The 23801-nt window shown below is 37.3% G+C and overlaps 1 long non-coding RNA gene and 1 pseudogene across 2 annotated transcripts; one reads left to right on the plus strand and one right to left on the minus strand.

The window, feature by feature from the left end:
• Window positions 1-1179: 1179 nt before the first annotated feature.
• On the minus strand, window positions 1180-14159 carry LOC122230312 (annotated as a pseudogene).
• Window positions 14160-18806: 4647 nt separating this feature from the next.
• Window positions 18807-22702, plus strand: LOC122201160. Of its 2 annotated transcripts, none has more exons than XR_006194107.1 (4): window positions 18807-18839; window positions 21633-21824; window positions 22130-22265; window positions 22622-22702. It is a non-coding gene; the product is annotated as an uncharacterized LOC122201160 (long non-coding RNA). The 2 variants fall into 2 exon arrangements; XR_006194108.1 differs by lacking the exon at window positions 18807-18839 and adding an exon at window positions 21225-21319.
• The last annotated feature ends 1099 nt before the right edge of the window (window positions 22703-23801 follow it).

Consider the following 23801-nt stretch of genomic DNA (forward strand, 5'->3'; position numbering starts at 1 on the left):
TTGATTTACTTAACAAATGTTTGTCATGTGCCTGTTGTCCACCAGATATTGTTTGAGAAACTGAGGATACAGAGATATTATAACAATATCAATGCCTTTACAGTGCTAATTTTTCACCAATGAATTAATGTTATTAGTATTATATATTGAAATTAACTCAGAACACTTAGGATTTTATTATCTAATAAAAATCTCACAATTACTTACCCAGAAAAAGAAGGGAATATTAGGAGAGAAACAATAGTTTTATGTATGCATAATGGGGGTTGAAAGGGAGGGAAAAGTTCTGCAGGAGGCGGTGATGGTGAGGCCCTCAGTCATGCTTCATTCATCAGGAATGGCCTTTCCTTGATACAAGGACACTTATATTTTAGCGCAGATAGTGACTCATTCCTCAGTAAACCAAGTGCTTCCTGCATGCCTGATATATTTATCTGAATTATGTGAAATTATGTGAAATAAGGCATCTCTTTATAGTATTCAGAATGCTCACTTTGAGCATGGCAACTCAAAATGGAAACTATTTTAAAGACAGAATTATATGGTTTTACTGAAGAAAGAGACATGGGACTTCATTAAAAAAAATGACCTGATTTATATTTCCCTGATGATGAGAACAAACTGAGGGTTGATGGGAGGGAGGAGGGGGTGATGGACACTGAGGAGGGCACTTGTTGGGATGAGCACTGGGTATTGTATGTACACGATGAATCACGGGAATCTACTCCTGAAGCCAAGAGCGCACTGTGCACACTGTATGTTAGCTAACCTGACAATAGATTATATTTAGGAAAGAAAAAAAAAATGATCTGTAATAAAATTGCATGAACATATTCTCATAACCTCCTGAAAATATCTGAATGCAACTAAGTTCTTTATTAATAGAAAGTTTACAGTTTTTTGGAGTGTTAGAAGCTTTCACTCTTTTTTTTTTTTTTTCAAGGGGGAAAAGGATTTATTAGCCCATTTCCAGGGCGGGGTGCCAGGGGCAGTGGCTGGGTTCGTTCTCACATTCAGAGGGAAGAGAAGGCAGCAGTGAAACCCTACCTGACTGCCCTCACTCATTCTGATCTACATAGCTTTGTGCTCACAAAAACCATCCTCTCCTCCTGCAGGGAGGACACAGGGCCCAGGATGCTGACGTAGGGGTTGGGAATGGCTTGGCTTTACTCTCAGCCTTTACAGGCAGGACTTGGGCTGGCAGACCAGGGCATTCGCCATCGTGTGCACAGACCCAGGGCATTCGCCATTGTGTGCACAAGGAGTAAAACTTAGGTTAGAAGGAAAGGGCGGAGGGAGCTGGCAAGCCATTCTGATGGTCTGCACCAACCCCACAGTGTGGGCTGCTCCTACTCCTTGACGCTTCTGGGAGATTTTAACTTTTTTATAAAGAAGACAAAAATCCAAGCAGCATTAATTTAGGGGAACAAAGAAGAGTTCAAAAAACAAAACAAAACATGGAGGGCAGGACAAGGAATTGATGAGCATCCAGAAGAGGAGGAGAACCAGTAGGAAGAAGTAGGAAGAACCAGTATTCCACCCAGTGCCGAATGTGCTTCTGTCTCTGCGGCCCCGGAGGCCCTTCCTTCCCACTCCCCGGCTGGTGGCCAGACAGCAGAGGGGACGCCAGAGTGATGTGAAGATGAGCCCCGGGGCCCTGTCTGGCTGCTGACGTGGGGGGTGCCATGGATTTTTTTTACCCCAATCAATTCCTCCCACCTTCACCATCACCGAGTGAAGAAATTTTTAACTCTCCTGTCCAAAGTCCTCTGAGAATTTCTTCACTTTCAGGAGGTCCTCTGCATTCACAGTGGGCTGAGTGGTGGCCAGAGACCGGAGCATAGAAGCTTTCACTCTTACAGGGACCACTTAACCAGGAGCTCTGATTCCCATGGCAGGAAATATTTTTTCTTTAATATTACAGATTTATGCCTAAATACAAGAAGCAGTTTGTGCTGCCAGAACTAATGATCCTCCTACTCTTCTTGTCTTTTCAGCTAAGCTTCGTTTAAAGGTCAGGTCTATGCAGGCTTGCTTCCAGCTCAGTCTATACTTCTCCACATATTGCTATCTGCATCATCATTACTGATTTGCTATTTACTACTATATTATATGAATCCCTAAACGTTGAGATATGGGCTCTGTGCCCACCATGTGCTGTACTTGAATCAATAAGCTGTAAGTAAATGAGTAATAAAAGCTCTTTAACATTGAAGAGTTTACAGGCGAGTGCAGTTACTCTTGACAATAGATGAACATTAGACTCAACTGAGAACTTTTAAAAAAAATGCGGTTGCTTATTCCTCACCAAGTCTGAGTGCAGAATTATATCAGTACCTTAAAATTTTTCTCCATGTGATTTTATTGCATGTCTGCATGTCCCTTGGAAGTGTAAGAGATGGCGTTGACAACAAATTAGGTGTTAAAGAATACAACAAATATCATTTTCTGGGGACAACATATAGCGCACTTGCAGTTGGGTGGGTCTCTAACTCTGTGTGGACAGGTCACCTGACTGAGAAAATGATATTTGAGCTTAAAGATGATTGGAATCAGATAGGTAGAGAAGATAGAGAAGCTCAATTGTATGCAAAGTGCCCAGAGGCGTGAAATAACTAATATTATAATAGTCTTCTAGTACATAGAAAAATTCTGAGAGTTGTATAGTGAATACACATTTACCTTTACCTATATCTCAAAATTGTTAACATTCTAAAATAGCCTTTTGAAAAAAAAAAAAAAAAAAAGAACCAAAACCAAACCCTAACCAAACAACAAACCTTTAGCTTCTTCTTAATGCAACTATCAGGGAAATATGGCATTTGGAGTTCTAATTATACTTATGTTGATGCATAAATAATATGCCCTTAAAAATTAATATCACCCTATCAAAATAACCTTACTGCAATTATGAAACAGCAGTCTAATTTATCTGTACAGTTTTATCTAATTCTAAAAGTCTGATCCTCTGTGTGTGCATGTTTTGCTCACAAAATACATTAAACATATGATTTGCTCTATATAAATAGATTTGCTCTATTTTTAAGATAATATTTTATGAAAACCTCTCTTCCTCTCTGCACTCCCAATTTGTGAGAATGTATTGCCATATTTCTTTGGGAAGTTATTTGATATATTCCAGTTCTGAGATGCTTGTTTGCTCTCCATGAATGCCTTTGGTAATACTGAAGAAGGAAGAAGAAGACTGTCAATAAGTTATTTGAGACGCAATACACAGTAGTATGTTTTCCATTAGAAATTTGAAAATTAGTGACTCTGGGAAAAAGGGCATGAGTTATGACAATTTTTTTTCTGACCACAAAGGTAAATGTCAGAGGTAGACAATGTATCAGCTTTCATATCATTTTTTTGAACCATATATTGCTTATATTCAGGAGCATGTTGGATATTTTTCCATACTCAATCCTGTGTTCTGTATTGAGTGACTTGTCTTTGATTTTAATTATGCAGCATGTGCTATTAGGGCATTGGAAATTTCACAAAATAAAGCATTTAGACTAAAATGTTTCTCGATTACCTTCTAAGACATATGTCTTATAACTCTATGTAACATCCTTTAAAATTGTGCTAAAATACCATTTTGGTTCATGAAATTATTTCAAAATTTTTGGAATTATTCCAACTTGTTCATTGATTTTCACTATCTCATCTAAGAATGTATTTCTCGAGCAGCACACGATACACACAAAAGAAAACGTTCGTATTATAGAAGAGGTTCCTATATTAATTATTAATTCAGGAAATAGAAAAGTTATCAGAACCACTGAGGTGGGATTTAGAGTTCTGCCCAGCGTTAAGCGTTATTTTATTAGTCATCACCTTAAACTGAAACCATTTGAATCTGCTTTTGGTAGTTTATTTTTGCTCCAAACAGATCGTGCTTATGAATTGCAAATAGGTGAAATTACTGCAGCATTACATGTTATTAAGGGTTAATGTCTGCGGTTGTCAGATCAGAACTCTCCAATGCAAATATCTCTCAGGTGCTCATGTAGTCAGGAATGATTTTCAGGATGGATATGCTAGTTTGAAGCATAGATTAAGTCATTTCTGAAGTGATTCTACTTCTTTTCCTTTGGGCTGGACTAACTGCTACCTCCATGTTAGACTTATAGTGACTTACCAGACCTATAAATGTGAAGCCTGATCTGTGGCTCTAGAAAGGAAAAATAAATTATTGGCCACTTCAGGAATTCAGACTGCTGCTGGTAAGCAAAAGATTTTTATAAACACTATCACTTGAGAAGGGCACATGTCCCAGATTTCCAGTGTACTCTCTGCTGCTTTGATTTTGGGGACTTTGTATAGCATATACATTGTAATATATGTTAACAGGAATATTTGCATTAAGTGTAGCTGCTGTTATTATTATTATTATTATTATTATTATTATTATTATTATTTCCTTCAAAATCAACACTAAGATTTTTGGCTTGAAGTGGATATTCTTTAAAATGCTGACTGCCCAGCATGAATTTCCATTTCTTAGCAATACCCTGATTTTCTTTTGAAAAACTCTCTCTCCCATTGTATGTAGCATGGGGAGTTAGCCATATTGGCTTACTGAAGCCGGCAGGTCCTCCCCATCTCAATACTCCTGTGTAATCAAGGCTGTACCTGTGAACCCCAAGTTTAGGCAAATAGAGTCTCTGTTTTAGGGTTATAAATCTTGAGTAGAATCAAACAGGGCAAAATAAATAGCTAGAACTCATTCCATCAGTTTTGTTGTTGTTGTTGTTGTTGTTTTCTTTTCCTTCCGGAAAAGTAGTTCTCGTCTGGGTTCTTGCTCTGATTTGAAACCTGGGTGTCCACAATTCCACCTACTTGGTAATGCCCTGATATTCTTCTAATCACTTTCTTTTTATTTAAGTTATCTAGGATGGGTTTCTGTTACTTTAAACAAATTCATATAGGGCGCACCAAAGTTCAGTTACGTTGTTAAGTAACACTAGTAACTTTGAGCAAGGAAATTAATACAGATTTTCAGCTTCTGGTCCAGACTGTTGTTGGTGTCTGGAGACTATCAATTAACTGCCACCTTTTTTTAATCTTTTTTAAACTTTGAAAAGTCATTTTGCTCTTGACCTTCAGAAATGAACAATTCTAATAAAATATTAAAAGATATGGACCTGATTTATTTTAGTAGAATGAAAATGAAAGGGGAGAGGTTTTTTTTTTTTTTAGCTTGACAATATCGATGTCTACTTTCCTCTAATTTTAATGCAGAAGCTGTCAGTGTACATTAGAGACAACTCAGTAAATCTTTACAGAGAGGAGACTTTGAAAAATACTCTCCTGATGATCCATTTCCCTCTTGAGACCAGAACCACACTATACATGATATACAATATGTCTCAACCAAAGTGGAAAATATAGCTAATTATCATTTTAGTCAAACACATCAGGGATTACAAAAAAAGAGATAGGCAAATATAGCCTATTTCTAATTACCTGGGGAGAGAAACTTCAGTTTGTGAATTATGTTTTCATAGATCTTCTTCCTATTATTCTTGTCTGTTCCTCTGTGTGTGTGTGTGTGTGTGTGTGTGTGTGCTGGGGGTGGTTATCACCTATTTGAACCTTTCTTTTGCTCATTTGCAACAAAAGAGAATGCATGAGCAAGATTTTAGCCCACAGTGCTCTCGTAAGAGGTAGATGGAAAGCAATCGCTTCTATTGAAATCATGCCCGTTTCACTCAATTTCCCTGATATACATACTTATATAAATAAGCTAGAGAGCTTCTTAAATATTCCAGTGATTTTCACTGCGGTGGAAGAGTTTGGTCCTGTTACAGTGCAGCCGCCTAATTTCTGTATGACCTTGGAAACATTGTTTAACCTTTTTTAGGACTTCGTCTTCATGCTGCACAATGAAGTACTTGGATTAAGTGATCTCTAAGGACTTTTTTTCCTCGAAAATGAGAAAAGTGATATTATTACAAGTGATTGTCAACATATGCATCTCTAGGATCAATTTCTTCAGCTGAGTGAAGTCAAATTCTGGTAACTAATCTACTTTTCTGTGGGGAAAAAAGTCAACCACAAAGATTGTGTATAATTTGCTATGTTTCCTCAGTTTTAGGCTTTAGGTAGGGTGTCTCTTCATGCAATGCAATCTATGCTTAAAATACCTCATGGACAGGATGACTCATCTAGTTTTAAAATTAAATCATACTGGCCAAAACATGGTATTTGAATCAGATCCTCTGAATTTTAGTTTGAAATTGGAAGCTTAGTGCTCGGTATTGCTTTTGAGTGGTTTACTAGCCTGAATATAAGACCTTTATGCTCTGCCTGTGTGAGAGAAGTATTTTATAGTGTAGAGTACTATGTGGTTTATCTCTCAATTAAGGAAATATTTTTTCTATCAATCTCAGAATAAGTTTAATTCCACAAACATTTATTGTGTGCCAGGGATGATTGTGGAAGATAATGGTACAAAATAAAATAATTGCTGTATTATGCGATAGTAAGCTGCAACTGTCTACTTACTGACTATTCTTTTCCAAATTTCAACTCCTTTTTTTCACTCTACCTGTACATTAACTTCAAAGAAACTGTTCGATCCTTGATTTTTCGATGTTCTGGTTCTCTATCTTAGCTTCGTTTTCTTCTGCATTTAATCTTGAAACTGTGAACCACGTTTTCATCTCCCTCTCTCCAATAACCTCAACAGCTTTGTTTCCGTGTCTTTCTCAATACCTGTACTTTGAAGCCTAGTCGTCAACCTGGATTATCTCTGACTACGTTCAGGCAAACGGCCACTGCTAAAGGGAATCATATAACTATGGAAGGAAGGGAGAGAACAGATTTATAGTTTCTAGCTTCAGGCAGGTACTTAAATCTTCCTCGAAATCCTTTAAGCTTTTCATCAGTCTCTCTTGTATGCATTATTATTCTAGACTCCCATAACTCTTCTCAGATTCCCTACTCCTATCCTTTGACTCACAGAAGTTGACTGTGCGTTAGAATTCATAGAGAAAACAGACTAAACTAGGAGGATTTTTCTCATTTCTCAACCTAACTGTATCCACTCTGCCTTTTCCTTCTCTTCTCACAGGAAGCGATCATTCTTTCTGTTAAAAAAAAATCCCTCATACTTTGCTATGGATCCCATCATTCCCATTTCCTTAGGGACTTCAGTCCATCAAATATCATGGCTGAATCTCATAACTGGAAGACTTCTATGCCACTCCTTTCAACAAATTTCCATCTCTCCAACCTAAAACTGTTAATAAACCCAGAACTCACTTCAATCTTATATATTTTACTAGGCATCACACCATACAATTCTGTCCATTAACAGTCAAGTTTATTCAAAGACTATCTCTCACCTCCTGTTCATGCCATGTACATGTAACTCACTGTGTTTAGAATCCCATTCTTGGAAATTACTGAAACTGCTTTTGCCAATATTGCCCCAAACCTCTAATTGTAAGATTGAGTAATTTATGGTTCTGTTTTTTAAGTTTATGTATTTATGTATTTAGAGAGCAGGGGAGTGGCAGAAAGAGAAGGAGAAAGAGAGGAATCCCAAGCAGGCTCCACACTGTCAGTGCAGAACCCAATGCAAGGCTCGAACTGTTGAACCTTGAGATCATGACCTGAGCTGAAATCGAATCAAATTCTTAACTGACTGGGCAACCAAGGTACCCCTATGGTTCGTATATAATTAATTTCTGAGTAGTATTTGATAGTATAGTTGACTATTTCATTTTCTTCACATTAAATTGCATTTCTCTCTTGGCCTCTTTTTTTTTTTTTTTTTTTTTTTTTTTTTTTTTTTTTTTTTTAGTTTTTGAATTCTGTTTCTTATCTTACTTTTTGGACCTGTATCCTCACTGTACTCTCTATTTCTTTGTTTTCCATGGCTTCATCTGAAGCCCACTGTCTTCTCAAAAAATATACTGGATGACAAAGGTGCAGATTTTACCACCTTTTCCATCACCTCATTATTACCATCAACTGGTTCTGTGGTCTCTTCTGCATCAGGAAGGCAAAGCTTGGAATCATGTTCCTGAGAAGACCCAGGGCTATAACAAGGAGATACGAATTGATGACTCACAATACCTGACTCAAACACAAACTTGCTCTTATGCATCATAGCATATCTCCAACTGTTCTAAGATTGCTCCCGTTAACTGCCCAGTGGCACCTCAAATTCAACTGTGTAGGACTGAACTTATAATTCCTCTGTCCTAAATCAATTGTTTCATTTTATCCCCTTTAATAAATGGCACTTCAGTTTCACTTGATTTCATAAGCTAAAAATTGGTTGGGAGTGATTTTATATTATTCCAGCTTTCCTCATTCCTACTGTTTCACTAAACCTCATCAATTTCTAACTGCCTCTTCAATGAACTTTGTCCGCTCTATATTCAGACTCTATCTTAGCCATCGTAGCTTTGTTTAGCTAAGTATCAACTGTATTATTTCAATAGTCTTATAACTAATGTTTCTGTCTCTCATTTAGCTTCTTTTAATTCTTAAATATCTGATTGTTCACACTCTTGTGTGAAATCTTCAAATGTTCTTTATTACTCTTAAGATATAATTTAAACAGTCTTGGGTATTAAGAAAAACCCATGTCTTATTCTATCTTTCCTATGTCACTCTTTACATGCAGCCCCTTTTTGGACCATTCCTTAATGCATGATCTTTGAATTTTCTGTGGCTTTGCACTATAGTCACTTAATGCTTCCTTTCTTTGCTTCAGGAATCACTAGAAATATAATCTCTCAAAAGCATTTTGATAGGCCTTAGCAGTCCACTCCCAACCATACCTATTGAATTCTTTTGTGCTGTCCTTCTCACACCTTGTTCTTACCTGCTAGCATATCACTAATTATATAGTAGTTTTGATAGTTGGATAACTTTCTATTTAGTTTATGAGAATGTAAGATCTTTGAGGACAGGGGCTATATCTTTTCCTGACTGCCTAACATCTTGCATAGTGCCTATAAGATATAGCTAATACAAAATAAATGATTAATACATGAATTAATTCTAGTGGCTTCCAAATCCAATGAGTTCATAAAAGTACTTTACAAATTTGTAAGGTGAGTGGGATTTTAAAGGTGAGTGGGACTGGCCAGTCATGGACCTGGGGCTCTGATTCTTATCTGCTCTGTGCCATAAACTTATAAATGACACAAACTTTCTCTAATTTCATGTTAGATAGTATGTACTCATATCAGAATGATGTGAACAAGTTTGTTGACTATTAATGAGTTCAATGGGAAAAAAAAAAGGTAACTTCCCATGTCCAGATAATATAATTTCTTGTTTGGACACGTAGTCAAGTTTCCCACAGAAGGAGCTAGGGAGATATTTATTCTTAGTTTTTTCAGCCTGGAATGGCTTATTCAAGTTAACTCCTGAATCTGCTTTCTGCCAATGGTCACTAGTCATAAAACTGTTCCACAAAACTCCTTCAGTTTGCAATATTGACTTTCCTGTCCACTAACTTTATTCTGTCTTTTGATTGATCTTATTTGCCCTTTGGATTCAGTACAGTTTTCTTGCTACAAACTTGAACAATAAATATTGTGGTTCTAAATCCCAGTTACATAGCCTCGGGCTTCTTTCTGAGTAAACCTTCATTGTTTAATCTAGGCCAATGTTTCCCACTATGGCTGTATACTATAAATATCTGGAGAGCTTAAAAAACATAGATTAGCAGTTTCTAGGCTGGACCAATTAGAGAAATCTCTGTATATTGGGTTCAAACATAGGCATTTTTAAAAAAGCCAGACAGGAGTATTATGGACAGAGACCCAATGGCTTAACACAGTGACACTTTTGTGTTCTAAAAGCAGGACAAAAGACATCTTCTGTTCTTTGGACTAAGAGTTGAGAAGAGTCTGTAACTCTGGAGGTATAGTTTTCTATAAAGGCAATGTTTTACTAAAGGAATTCACAGATAAAGTAGGAAAAATAGGCTTTAGAATGGTACCATAAATATTTCACAGAAATTACAAGATCATTGATCCAATTTAACTGTGTTTCAAAACCAACCAAACTTTTGATGTGGAAACAAATTTTTGTAATCATATATGGACTTTCAGTTCTTCTCCTGATTACAATGATAGGATACGTCTAAAATTTTTAGTTTCCAGAGGTACAATTAAGTTTTCTTTCCATTCAAGTTTTAAGTTTCCCCTCATTGAAATTCAATCTAGTAGTAGTAGGAGGAGGAGGAGTACCATACTGTTAAAAAGCTATTAGGAACATATACTCATTGGTTTCCATTAATGGCATTAGTACAATAAAATTTCGTTTCCAGCATTTTTGTTTCTGGGGAGCTCTAAAAGCTGAAAAGCTTAATCTCTGAAAACATTGTTTTTATTTGCAGGACAAAAATGAAATAGGTTTACTTTGAAATTAGAAATTGCTAATCCTATTTCCTAGAGTTGTTAACAGTGAGTCACTGTTTACAATTGGATTATCCACCGAAGCAAGAGCTGCATACCATGTGTGATAGAAATTGAAAAAGCCTCTATGACTAGTGGCCATTGATTTTCTGTTACTGCACAATGGTAAATGTGTCATCTCTTTAACACTATATTCTATAGCTCTATTAAAGTGCACTTCCACGATTAGAAGCACATGGAAGTAAGTCATTGGTGAGGAGAAAATATAAAATACAATTGCAAATTAATGAGATGGACTTCACTTTTGGCCACCCCAAAATAATATTTTTTTTTCAAGAATGCATTTTATAAATATGTGCAGGTGTTATCAAAGTCATCATGTCATTCTGGGAGATAACTGTTCTTTTCACGTTGTTTCCATTACTGGGATACCATATGAAACATGAGCTGATCTCCTGGTCCTCATGTTAGGATGGGCATGTTATCTTCAATCTTCTGATGTAACCGTATATTACTCAGTGTACTGCAGAGAAACAGAATGTGTGTGTGGGTATGCATGTAATGACATCAGTACAATAAAAAATTTTCCCAACATTTAGTTTGTATATCTTCATCTGTATCTATATCTATATGTCTCTATCACTATCTAGCTATCAAATGATTTATTATAAGGAAGCGAGGAATGGGCCCACATGATTATGGAGGCCGGCAAGTCCTAAGAGACTGGCAAGTCCTAGGGTGATTCAGCAAGCTAGAAACCTGGGATAGCTGGTGGTGTAGTTCTAGTCCAAAGGCCAGCAGAGTCAAGACCTAGGAAGAGTTGATGTTTTAGTTCAAGTCTGAAGGCAGGAAAAAAAACTACCTTCATAATTTTTCCTTGTCTGGGTATCATTTGTAATTGGATTCTCTCTCTCTCTCACTCTCTCTCTACACGCACACACACACACACACACACACATGCACACATTTCAAATCCACTTTTTATACACTGAGTTTTGTTTTACTTAACTTTTGACAATAATAAAACGCTCACGTAGTATATATATGTATTTTTGGGGTGGGATGGGACCCACTGCAACCTTTATTCCAAGCACAGTCCCCCTTCCCAGCATTATCATACACATGGTGAAACAGGATGTCAGGGTCTGGGCAGGAACAAAACCCAGACCCAGATATACCTATATCTATGGAAAACAACAACAACAACAACAACAACAACAACAACAACAACAGTAAAACCTTGGACTGCAAGTAATTTGCTCTGCCAGTGTTCCGCAAGACTAGCAAACATTTCTAATAAATTTTAAATTGATAAATGAGTGATGTCTTGCAATGTGAGGAGCATGTAATGCCGAATGTCACATGATCACATTTGAGCCAATGGTTGTTGAAATTCACTTTGATATATGAGTGCTTTGGATTACAAGCATGTTTCCAGAATGAATTATGCTTGCAAACCAAGGTTTTACTGTGTGTGTGTGTGTGTGTGTGTGTGTGTGTGTGTGTGTGTGTGTAGAATATGTATGTATATATATGTAGAATAATGTAAAATTATATACACATATATATTTGTGGAGAAGAAAAAATGATAGTGTGATTTAGGTAGGGCAGAGAGTTAGGTGAGGAGAGCAGGGGCCAGTGCTCCCCCAAATTGTATTCTTTAGAGAGTATGCTGGAGGATGCATGGGTATGAGTGGGACGTGGTAGCCAAGATACTGAGACATGTGCTTGTAGCTGTTCTCTTGATCCTGTCCAAAGGACTCTGAAATCCTGGGTTCTTTCCAGGACTTGGGCTGGTGTTAGAATGTAGAGTTCTAGTTGACTGTGCCTAGAGGCACAGGCCCTAGAGGCTGGGGTTTTGTATAAGTGACATCTCCAAGATAAGTCAAGGCTTCTGAGAAAGTTATAGCACTGGAGCAAGGGGCTTTGATGCTTGGGGGTGGCAGGTAAAAGACAGGGTGAACTAGAGGGCAGGACAGCCTCCCTGCTAGAGCTCTCCCTGAGCTGGAGCCTGCTCCAGCTAGAGTCAGAGAAACAGGAGGCCCAGGCACAGGGCAAGCTGTAAAAGGTGAGGTGAGAAGTACTCGGGCACTTGTCTGCCTGGCTGCTTCCCACACTCACCCTCCTCCTACCAGGGCTGAGGGTTCTATCCACCCATTACTCAACACACCTGAGAGGTCTGACCACGAAGCACCATGTTTATTTTTTCTCAGTCTCTTCTGGGAATCTTCTTATGGGGTGCAGGCAGAGAGAGGGCACAAATATCAACTTTGTGTCTGCTAGAGTCCAGACTGGGTTTACCTTGTGCAGTGAATACCAGGGATGAGAAAGAATACCCCTACTTGTTGTTATGGGGATGAAAGTCAATGTCTCACAACTCTAGGGGCTGCAGAGGTCTTGGCTGCCCCTTCACTTGGGCAGTGGAGCCAAATCCTCCTTTGCCCCAACCTCCCTGATCCCCTAAGAGATGATCATTCCCCTGCTCACCATGGGATGAGGATGCCTTGGGGTCAGTGACCCCAACTCCAGAGACTTGAAGCAGCACTAGTGAGTGTCAGCCATGGTGAGTCATGATGGGGCAATCAAAAGAGAGAGGACTTTTTGATAAATCCTCTCTTGACAGACACCTCTCAAACTTCATCTGATCCACACCTACAGGGTGAAACTTGATTCACCTCTTATTAATTGCTATCAGCATTTCATAGTGACAGATTTGTGGGCTTGGCCTTCCAGTCTCACTTTCCATGGGCTGAAGTTTGTGGGCTGTAGTTGGCTCACGGTGGCCTTGCCATGTTAGGGAGAAAACACTTAGAAGTACCAGGGTGCAGTGAGGATTCAAATGGTGTCTGGTTGAGTAGGGACTGGGTTTTCCTCATGTAGGCGATGATTTTTTCATCTCTTCCTTCAAGATTATCTTCTCAAGTTAGAAAGTCACCTTACTGGGGCACTGGGTGGCTCAGTCGGTTAAGCATGAGACTTCAGCTCAGGTCACGATCTCATGATTCTTGGGTTCGAGCCCTGTGTTGGGGTCTGTGCTGACAGCTCAGAGCCTGGAGCCTGCTTTGAATTCTGTGTCTCCCTTTCTCTCTGCCCTTCACCCACTCACAATCTGTCTCTCTCTTTCTTAAATATAAACATTGATTTTTTTTTTTAAAGTCACTTTATTGAGTTCCTGTCTCTGTTCATCCCTGGGAGCCTTCATCTCTTCTCTGGAGTTATCATCTTCCTCTGCCTCTTTCTGTGATGCCTCTGTTTCTTTAATTCTCCACAGTGAACAGCAACAGAGGGCATTGACTAATAATCAGTTCAGTCTTGGTGGGCATTGGAGTTGGGGGCAGGGCTGCAAGGAGCTTGGATGACTCGATGATGAGGTCCTCAATGAAAGGCTTGCTCTGAGGGCTGCCTTCGTGGATTTTCTCTGCTTGTGGGTGGGTGGCTGCTTGTACGTGTTGGAATCTGAGTAGGATGATGATGGAAATGGGCCAAGCCTGTCTGGGGTAGGGAGATCACAGTGATTCTTGTGGCTGAAGCCTGGGAGATGATTCTAGGGGTCTGGCTCTCCACCCACACCTCTGGGGATGGTGGAGAGATGTGGATATGGGTGACAGTGAGCTCTTGGCTTCTGAGCAGTTCCATGTGTTCCAGGAGGTAATAGGAACAGTGGGGCTTGTAGATTATGATGAGGACAGGCTATTCCAGGTCCAGGATGGTTGTGTCCTTGGGGTTGGCAGTCAAGTCCTTATAGCGCAGCACCTTACTGTCCATAGTGTTTGTGTTCTAGCTCTATTATTCCAACTGATGTTAGAATAAATGCATAACTAATAAAATATTTTTAAAAGTCCATTCGTGTATTATGTAAAATAAGCCAGGTTACCACCAGCAGTTTGCGATTAATAGTTTGTGAAAATTATTGTTAAAGAACTATAATACCAACCATAATTTGAAAAGATTAAAGAAATTGGTTTTTTTTAAATAAATGTTTTATTTTGTAAATGCCTAAAAGTAGGCTACATGTGGGATTTTGTAAACTAGATGCTACATAGTAAGAACAATGGGCAGTAAATTTGATTGATAGTATTAACATTGCTATATAGATAATTTAGGTCTAAATATATGAACATTGATGTATGTATAGATAAATTTAATGTCATATATAATATATGACATAATGTATTATGTGAACTGGCAAACATTTATTGAAATTAAAAAATGTAACAGATGATATGTAAACATGAATTGGAGACATGCAACCAGTTTTCCCTACAACTCAGTTAATAGCCCTGAACAACCCTTAGTGCTTATACTCCAGGAGGTAAAATCTGTGCATCAACATCAAAATTTGACTGCTTTTATGAATCAATGATTTCATATTTTTTGAAGACTCTCCATTTTTCGCCTTGATCTCTTGAGATACAGTTGTTTATTTAGTTGTGGCATGGTGGGAGCAGGACGAAACAGTAGATTGGGAAATCAAGACAACTGCGGCAGAGCCAATACAAGCAGATTTAGGTATACTAATTAGTGGTTTTCAAGAATGTTACACATAGATGTATTTTCCTAGGAAAGCTTCAGCTAAAAACCAAACCAGACATAGATAGCTGAGTTGGCAAAGAGAGACTTTGCAGACTGCCGACTCAGTGTTACATTACTTCACAGTTGTTCACTATGAACTTAAGGGCAAACAGGACTCCTTCAGTTTCTGCTTATGAAGACAAAGGGAAAACCGTCTGTTTTAAGTAGGATGTGGCTTATAGAAGCATCTTATTAAAATGACATTCTCCCTGTGGGCATATGTATTAAGAACCAGTTCACCCAGCCTAAAATCAATTACTTCTGCCTATGGCAAAGAAAGTCTGAGTTAAACATAATTCTCAGAGGTAGTTAGCATTCCATTGAAGGTTATTGCTTCCATCCAAGAGAGGAGTTACCCAATTTAATCAATTCTCTGAGTGTTAAACCTCATATAGTAAACAACTTAAATTATAAACAGTGCATTATTAAGTATAACAATTAAGACACGCTGTGCTTTAACTAGATAATTCACAGAGTAATCAATGGTTAGTCAGAGAGTTCTGGTGGTTTAATACTTATTTGAACTTTTATTCAGAAGTGAACAGAAAACACCTTTGCATATTAACTTGTTTCCATGACTTAGACTTGCCCTCCTCTTAGATGTTTTGCACTTTGCAGTCAGTGTTTTCTTCCCAAAGGAAAAGATTAGGCTGCTCTTCTGCTTAAAATATTCACGTTGTTCTTCTGAGCTCTTTTGGTAGAATTCAAACACATTTACATGGCTTAGTGGGTGCTTCATGATCGCCCTATTGCTTCTCTAGCCTCATTTCTCTCTGTACCTCTCTCAATCTCCTCTCCCTTTCTTCGACTTGAATTCTACACTCTGGTCATTCTGGATATCTTTTTATGTCTTCAAACATGATGTAATCTCTCACTTCTGGACATTAACATAGGCTGTTGCATCTTCAGAGACTTTCTTCTGCTTTTTGCCTGACTTATTTCATCATTTAGGTTTCAACATAGATACCAATTCCACTGGACATCTTTCCCTGATTGGCCAAGAATGGATTGGTATTCTTTCTGCATAGTCCCATAATACTCTGTTTTACACCAATCATAGGTCTCTCCATGTTGACCTTGCTGTTTTATTTAATCATATGCCTATTTTTTTTTCACACTATTTTATTCCTGCTAGGTATTAAGCAGGCAGTAGTTGCTCAAAAAAATATTTATTGAATGATTGCATGATACACTCTTAGTTAATGTAAAGGTGTTTCCTAGTCTCTTAGTTAATATGGAAATGATTCTCAGCACACCCCAGAAATTTGATCCACTTCCATTAGAAGCAATGGCTTACTTTGTAGTGGTTTTAATGGCAAATGGGAGGCATAGGAAGTTCTTCATTATACGAGGTGCATGTGTATGGGGTGTATTTAGTTTGGAAAGTTCCCAGGTAACTCTGATATGTTCCTTTGCAGCAATTTAGCTTCTGAACTAGATTCAGTCTTTTAAGCACAGACATTTGAGCTTTTCCTAAGTCAGCTACATTTTATTTATTTTTATTTTATTTATTTTTGAGAGAGAGAGAAAGAGAGAGAGACAGAGATACAGGACAGAGGATACCAAGCAGGGGCTCTGACAGCAGCAAGCTGGATGTGGGGCTTGAACTCATGAACTGTGAAATCATGATCTAAGCTGAAGTTGGATGCTCAACTAACTGAGTCACCCAGACACCCCTATCTATATCAGCTACATTTTAAATACAACTTGAAAGTCTTTATACATAAACTTTTGGGAGGGGAGGGGAAAAAGAAGACCTTATCATTTGGATGTTACAAAAAAAGAAAATGGCTAACCAATTAATGTGCCTCCATTTTCCCGGAGTCTGGTTTTAATAGTTCCATTCCTCATTTGGGAATTCTTTTACTTTCCATTAACGTGAGATCTAAGGGTACTATTGTTAATGGCTCCTTCAAGAACATGACTTAGCTGTACTAGACCCCTCTTCTTAAGGGCTAAATGGAGGTGCTTGTTAGGTTCTAGTGTTTACCCAGATAGCATGAATTTTAAACTACAGCCAGAAATCTTACTGATAAGCAGCTACAGTGTCTTTTTTCTAGTTAGAGTTCATTAAAATATTTGGGCCATGTATTCATACTAGAAAATGAAATAACTTATGGATATTAGAAAGGAAGATGTTTAGAAATAAAAAAAGACCACATAATGGCTTTTGGAATCATCAGCCTTTAAAAAAAAATTTTTTTTAACGTTTATTCATTTTTGATAGACGGAGACAGAGTGTGAGTGGGGGAGGGACAGAGAGAGAGGGAGACAGCATCCAAAGCAGGCTCCAGGCTCTGAGCTGTTGGCACAGAGCCCGATGCAGGGCTTGAACCCACAAACTGTGACATCATGACCTGAGCCATCCAGCCTCCCCTAGAATCATCAGCTTTTATGGATAGATTAGTAGGTGGCTTCAGAAACTTCAAAATTCTCTTATATCAGTAAGGAATTGGTAGCTACTGCTTTAATCCTAGACAGGATTTACTGAAGTATTGGGAATGTATAAGGGGAAAATGGTCTTAATGAGCTATTTTTAAAGTTTTTACACCCTATATCTTAGAGAAAGAATGCTTTTATAGAGAACTTACTATTTGTGAAAAATCATTGAGGTAGATGATGGATTAGTTGATCAATGGTATGGAGATAGGAGGCTCACCTCTCAGGAAAGCAAATTTGACTCCTGTATCACACAGCATAAATTCGTTGATGACTTATGTGTAAGAAGTGTTTTACAGAGCTAGAGCAAAATATAGATAAATTGTATAAGTATTGACATTAGTAAGTCATTTAAAAACATAACACCAAAAGCCAAAGTCATCATAAATCTCTCTAGTAAAATTTATCACAAAAAGTTAAAAAAAAATATTTAGTTTTCTCTCATATGTCACATATATATATTTGAGGAAATATTTGAAAAATATATAATTAATAAATATTATAAATATATACTTAGCAAAGTTCTTAATTTATAATGAAATGTCACAAAGAGGACATAAAAATGAAAAAATGAAAATTTTTATGTTAAAGGGCTAAATAAACACTTCATTCATGCAGAAGAATAACCAGTAACAGCAAAACTGAAAATATTGAAAATCACTAGCAACATAAGAAGATACCTTATAAAAATGATATTTAATTTGCATCCTTTTGGACAAAGAACAAAAATCTTGGTAATACTGTACTTTATCAGTGGTATAGGCAGAAATATACTCTAATACAAGCTTGTGGCTTGTATTTAAGAATATAGATATTCTTAAAAATATTCAATTCTATTGGCATTGAAAGTTTGCATCCAGCATTTATTATTGTAAAAATACAAGTGAATTGGGGTGCCTGGGCGGCTCAGTCAATTGAGTGTCCGACTTCAGCTCAGGTCATGATCTCGCAGTTGACAAGTTCAAGCCCCACATCAGACTCTGTGTTGGTAGCTCAGAGCCTGGAACCTGCTTCAGATTCTGTCTCCCTCTCTCTCTCTGCCCTTCCCCCACTCGCACTTTGTCTCTCTCTCTCAAAAATAAATAAACATTAAAAAATTTATAAAAATATAAGTGAATTAATGCTAAAGATGCATGTACAGAGATGTTATTGTAAATACAAAATGTTATGTTACATGGGAGCACATTAGTCTATTTTATTCTGTTTTTTGTTCTTTTAGGTGTTTATTTTTGAGAGAGAGAGAGAGAGACAGAGAGAAAGAGAGAGAGACAGAGAAGAAGTGGGGAAGGGGCAGAGAAAGAGGGAGACACAGAATCTGAAGCAGGCTCCAGGCTTCGAGCTGTCAGCACAGAGCCCAACGTGGGGCTTGAACTCAAGAGCTGTGAGATCATGACCTGAGCCCAAGTCAGACGCTTAACTGACTAAGCCACCCAGGTGCCTCTATTTTATTCCGTTTTATGAAAATTATCTAGAATAGTGTCTGGCACATGGTAGGTACTCAATAAATATTTATTTTTGTTATACTTGTTTGTAATGATTATAAAAAGCAATGTAAATGTATAAAAATATAGAAATGGTTATATAAATTAGGATACATTCAATAAATACACTTTTATGCAGTTATTTAAAAGAAAGACATGAAAAGAAATGTGTTCTGCAAAGACTTTCATTATGCATTAAATATATATACATATATAATTTAAAAAGCAGGTAACTTAACATGATGCTTAGTATGGTCTCATGTTTGCAAATATTTGAAAACAGTGTACACTAAAAGGTTAACCGTGGTGAGATATCATGTAATATTATTTATTTTTTCTAATGTCACATTGTTATGTATTACTTGCCAAATAAAATAATAAAATGAATTAGTCAAAAGTTCATGTTAATAATTCTCCACAGCTTATGGAAACACATTTCATACTCATTAATATGGCTGAAGGTTTCTGTGATCTTACTCCCATTGTCCTTTGCATTTTAATCAACTACTTTCTCTTTATGTACCCTTTGTTCCAGGCAATCTGAGCCCCTAACCCATCCACAAAGGTGACTTCATTCTATTATGTCCATTTTAATGTGGCTTAAAATATTCTCTTTTTTCTGAAAAGCCATTAACTTTTATTTCTGTTGAAATTCTTTTATTTCTCCAAGATGTATCTTAATAAAGTCTTTTATTTAAAAAAAAAATATATATATATACATACATATATATATATATATATATATATATATATATATATATACTTTTTTTTATTTTTGAGAGACATAGAGAGAGAGACAGAGACAGAGTGTAAGTGAGGGAGGGGAAGAGATAGAGGGAGACAGAATTCGAAGCAGGCTCCAGGCTCTGAGCTGTCAGCACAGAGCCCCATGGGGGGGCTCGCACCCACGAATGGTGAAATTATGACCTGAGCCAAAGTTGGACACTTAACCGACTGAGCCACCCAGGCACCCAACAAAATAGAAATTTTAATTTAAATATTTTTTCACTCCTCCAATCATTTTGTATCTCTCTTATGCCATTTAGCACTTTATATATTATATTTGTGTTTTCAAAGCATGTAATTCTCATTCATAAAATACATTTTTAGATGATATGGACTAATGTCTTTTTTATAATTTTATACTGTATAATGCCTAGCAAAACATCTTGAATAGATGATTTTTTTGAATTACTGAGAAGATGTCAGAAAAAGCTGAAATACAGTCATATGCTTATAGAAGGAAAAAGTGGAAAAGATCATGTTTACAAGGTAGCTTAACATTCTAAAGGGAAATTTCAAAATATTTGGCAAGTTTTTATTTCACCAGCCACATAACAGTTTATGTATATATTCTCAAATGTAACAAATTCAAGTACTGAGCATTGGAATGAGGGATATTTTTAAACCAATGCTTTATTCATTCTTGGTCATTGTTTTGTTTCATTTTGCAGCAATTAATATATGTCAGTGCTCTTATCAGATCACAAATGCAGGAATAAGAGCAAATGTAATTTTGAAGCTCTCCTGCATGAGAGATTTGGAACTGATATATGCCTGAAGAGTTTTTGTGATTTTCTCTAACTTCCAAATATCTGAAATCTTTTTGAGCTGATCCATTTGAGAATTTAAGACCAGAAAGTTTAGATAAGCATCTTAGGAATTATGACTATGTTTCCTCAAATGTGGCAGGTGTGCAGCACTTTATTTTGGCTTTCACACAGAATCTTAATCCATGCAGGAAGTATGCCACTTTATCTGTCTCAGTCATTAGTTCTACTGACACCACTAAGTTGGGAGATCCAAATGCAATCACGAACAGCACACACCTGTTTAATACTTAACAGCTCTTGTCATGGTGGTCATTTAAAAGGAAGGTGGCTCCAGATGTATCCTTATTTCCTGGGCAAGTCATTGTAGGGTTGGTACATTTCCCCACCGAGACACTCGTTTGACTTTGCTCCTGTGCCCACCGTGTCCTTTGACTTCTCCATTAGCCAGCAGTCATTCAGCTGTGAGCTCCCTGTTGCCTCAGCTGGAACCTCAAAGCTCTCTGAACTTACAGTAATCAGATGCTCCAGGACTAGCTGTTTTTATTTCAAGAATGGCCAAGTAGATATGTGTTAGACTTGGGTTTATGAAAGAGTCAAAGCAAAACAGCCTGTTCTACAGTGAAACACAGGGAGGTCTCACGATGAGTTGCCCCAATTCTCTGAGCTCGGAATAAACAGGGCTGATTCATTGTGAAAGCATCTTTGCTCAGATCTCATTACAGTGCTTAAGAGGTTGCCCCAACTGTCCTCAGGTATGAACCAGAGAATATACTACAGTCCAGGGAAAGGGTTGATCACAGCTGTCCTACTGAGAGCAGGCCTTTTTCTTTATTATCAATAGCAACAACAATAACAGCAACTGTCACCACCACAAAAGAAGGTATTTTCTGTTTTTTACTTATACCCACAATGCATGTCTAGTCAGATTGCACGTTTGCCTGGAGAACACCACTAAAATGCTCTCAGGCCAGTTTTTGATGTTACTCATATCATTATGCTGTAATGTTGCAGATGTGATCATGGATATTTAAAAAACATAGTTGAATTGTATTGTAATTTGCTTTTCTTCTCTGTTTTCAAAACTCAAGCATTTTAACAGTTCAGAAAAATATTTCAGGGTTTCATTTTTTTTCCAGATTAAGACAACGTATGCCTGTAGCATTATTTAAGAAAATGGTGTTTTTCTCCTTCAGACCCCAATTTCAGCTCATTATCAGAGAGCTGAATTCTAAATCAAAATTGTGGAGGAGAGATGTGCAACCTGAATAAAACATTTCCAGAAGAGCCTGAATAACAGTCTTGAATAAAGGGAACTGAAATGTTCTTGAATGATAATTGGAAAAAAATTAAGAATGTGTACTCAGGAACATATGTACTAACAAGAGGTTAGTTATTACTATTCTTTGTGCTATTTAACATTTATGGAGCCCCAAAAGTATTTTTAGTTCTGAATTGAACAGAAGTGGTCTGATAAGTGAGCTCCCATCTAAATTACCCATGTGGAGATTCACCTGTAATCATTCTCTGTGCAGAGAGAGGCAGCATTGATAAACAACTCCTGAATAAGTGGACTGTTAATGCAGCCCTATAGTCTAACTCAGAGCAAAAGAACACAGTTAGTTCAAACATGGCCTTTAAAAACATCATTTGACCCTTTTTTTTTTTCTTTTACCTAATTGTTCTGTGACAGGGCATTCAGAAATTAGCAAACACATTTGTCAGATTTATACAAGATTCCTGAGAAACTGGAGAAAGAAGTAAAGATGGATTGAAGAAGACTCAAGATTAGAGTCAATCTCTGATCCCACAGGCTTTATGGTCTACAGGTAAGTAAAGGAATATCTTTTCTTCTATGTCTCATATCAGCGATATAGAGTAAATAGTGATAGCTACTTTTGAGAAACTGTCTCTGATACTTAATTCTGAAAAGCTATGGTTGGAAACTTTCTGATGTAATGAATATTATAGTCCAGAGGAAATTAAAAAATAAGAAAACTTAATCCTATGATAATGAAATGTTAGAGTTAAGAAAGGTAGATATATGAGCCATGATAGACCCTATAAGCATGAATACAGGCTTCTATGTGTAAATTTCTGTGCCTGTTACTTTATACGCGCAAAAGTAAAAAATGGTCCTATCACCTAAGAAGGAACTAAACATCCACCAATAATCTTAATACAGGAGGCCCTTTGAATTCTGAGCTAAGAAGTATGGATTTTACTCTCTAGGCATCGGGGAGCTGTTGTGACTATCTGAACAGGTGAGTGACATGTCCAGAATTACGTTTTATGAAGATTAACCTGATGGCATTTTCAGGATTGATTAGCGTGAAGCCTGTATTGTGACAGAACAGATTGTGGTAATGCAGGTCTGAAATATGGTGGTGGCAATGAGAGTAGAAAGGAAGAAATTGATCTGAGAGATCCATGACAGTGGAACTACAGGACTTGATTATTAAATATGTGACCTGAAGTAGGGAGACGTCAGTGATGACTCCAGACACTTTGAGACTGGATGAGAAATCAAGTATGGAAGGGAAAGAATGTCCTGACTGTCCGTGGTTTATTATTATCTCCTGGATGCTGTGAATCATATAATTGATTACATCCTAAAAATCTTGGGTCCAAATCTGTGTTCCACATCTACTAAGCATGCTGTGTCATCCTGCCATTTATTTTTTGTACAGTGATCCATTGCCAGCCATAGTTATTACACTACTAAGAAGCATAGCGTGTGGCAAAACTATAGTTGACTAGACCAAGAGAATACAGAAAAATTTCATTTAATGTGGTTTTAAAAATTAAACTTTAATAAAAATTCTGGAAAAAATCAACTTCCAAAATAAACTAGATCATTGAGTTAGAAATCTGTTTTAAATTTATCTATTGGGGCGCCTGGGTGGCTCAGTTGGTTAGGTGTCCGACTCTTGGTTTCGATTCAGTTTGTGTGTTTGACCTCCACCTCAGGCTCCATGCTGACAGTGCAGAGCTTGCTTGAGATTCTCTCTCCCTCTCCTGCTCTCTCTGCTCCTCCCCTGCTCATACTTTCTCTCTCCCTCTCTCTCTCAAAATAAATTAACAAAAAAAAAAAATCTATCTCACCAAAACCAGAACACTAGTTAAGCAAACACACATACACATGTAAACACACATATACACACATAGGTGACTTTTCTCTGAGATCGCTGTTGGTTGTTCAAGAATTACCGCTGAAGTGGTGTAATGTGCTAGGGCAGATTCTCTTAGAATTTTTATATTATGCAATGTGCATTACATTGTAAAGTTTTCAAACCACCCCTTACTGACTTGAAAGTTGATGTATCTCACGCTTACGTTCTCCTTTGCATTTTTAGCAAGTTTCA

Source organism: Panthera leo, chromosome A1 (genome assembly GCF_018350215.1).
Source record: "Panthera leo isolate Ple1 chromosome A1, P.leo_Ple1_pat1.1, whole genome shotgun sequence".
NCBI lineage: Eukaryota > Metazoa > Chordata > Mammalia > Carnivora > Felidae > Panthera > Panthera leo.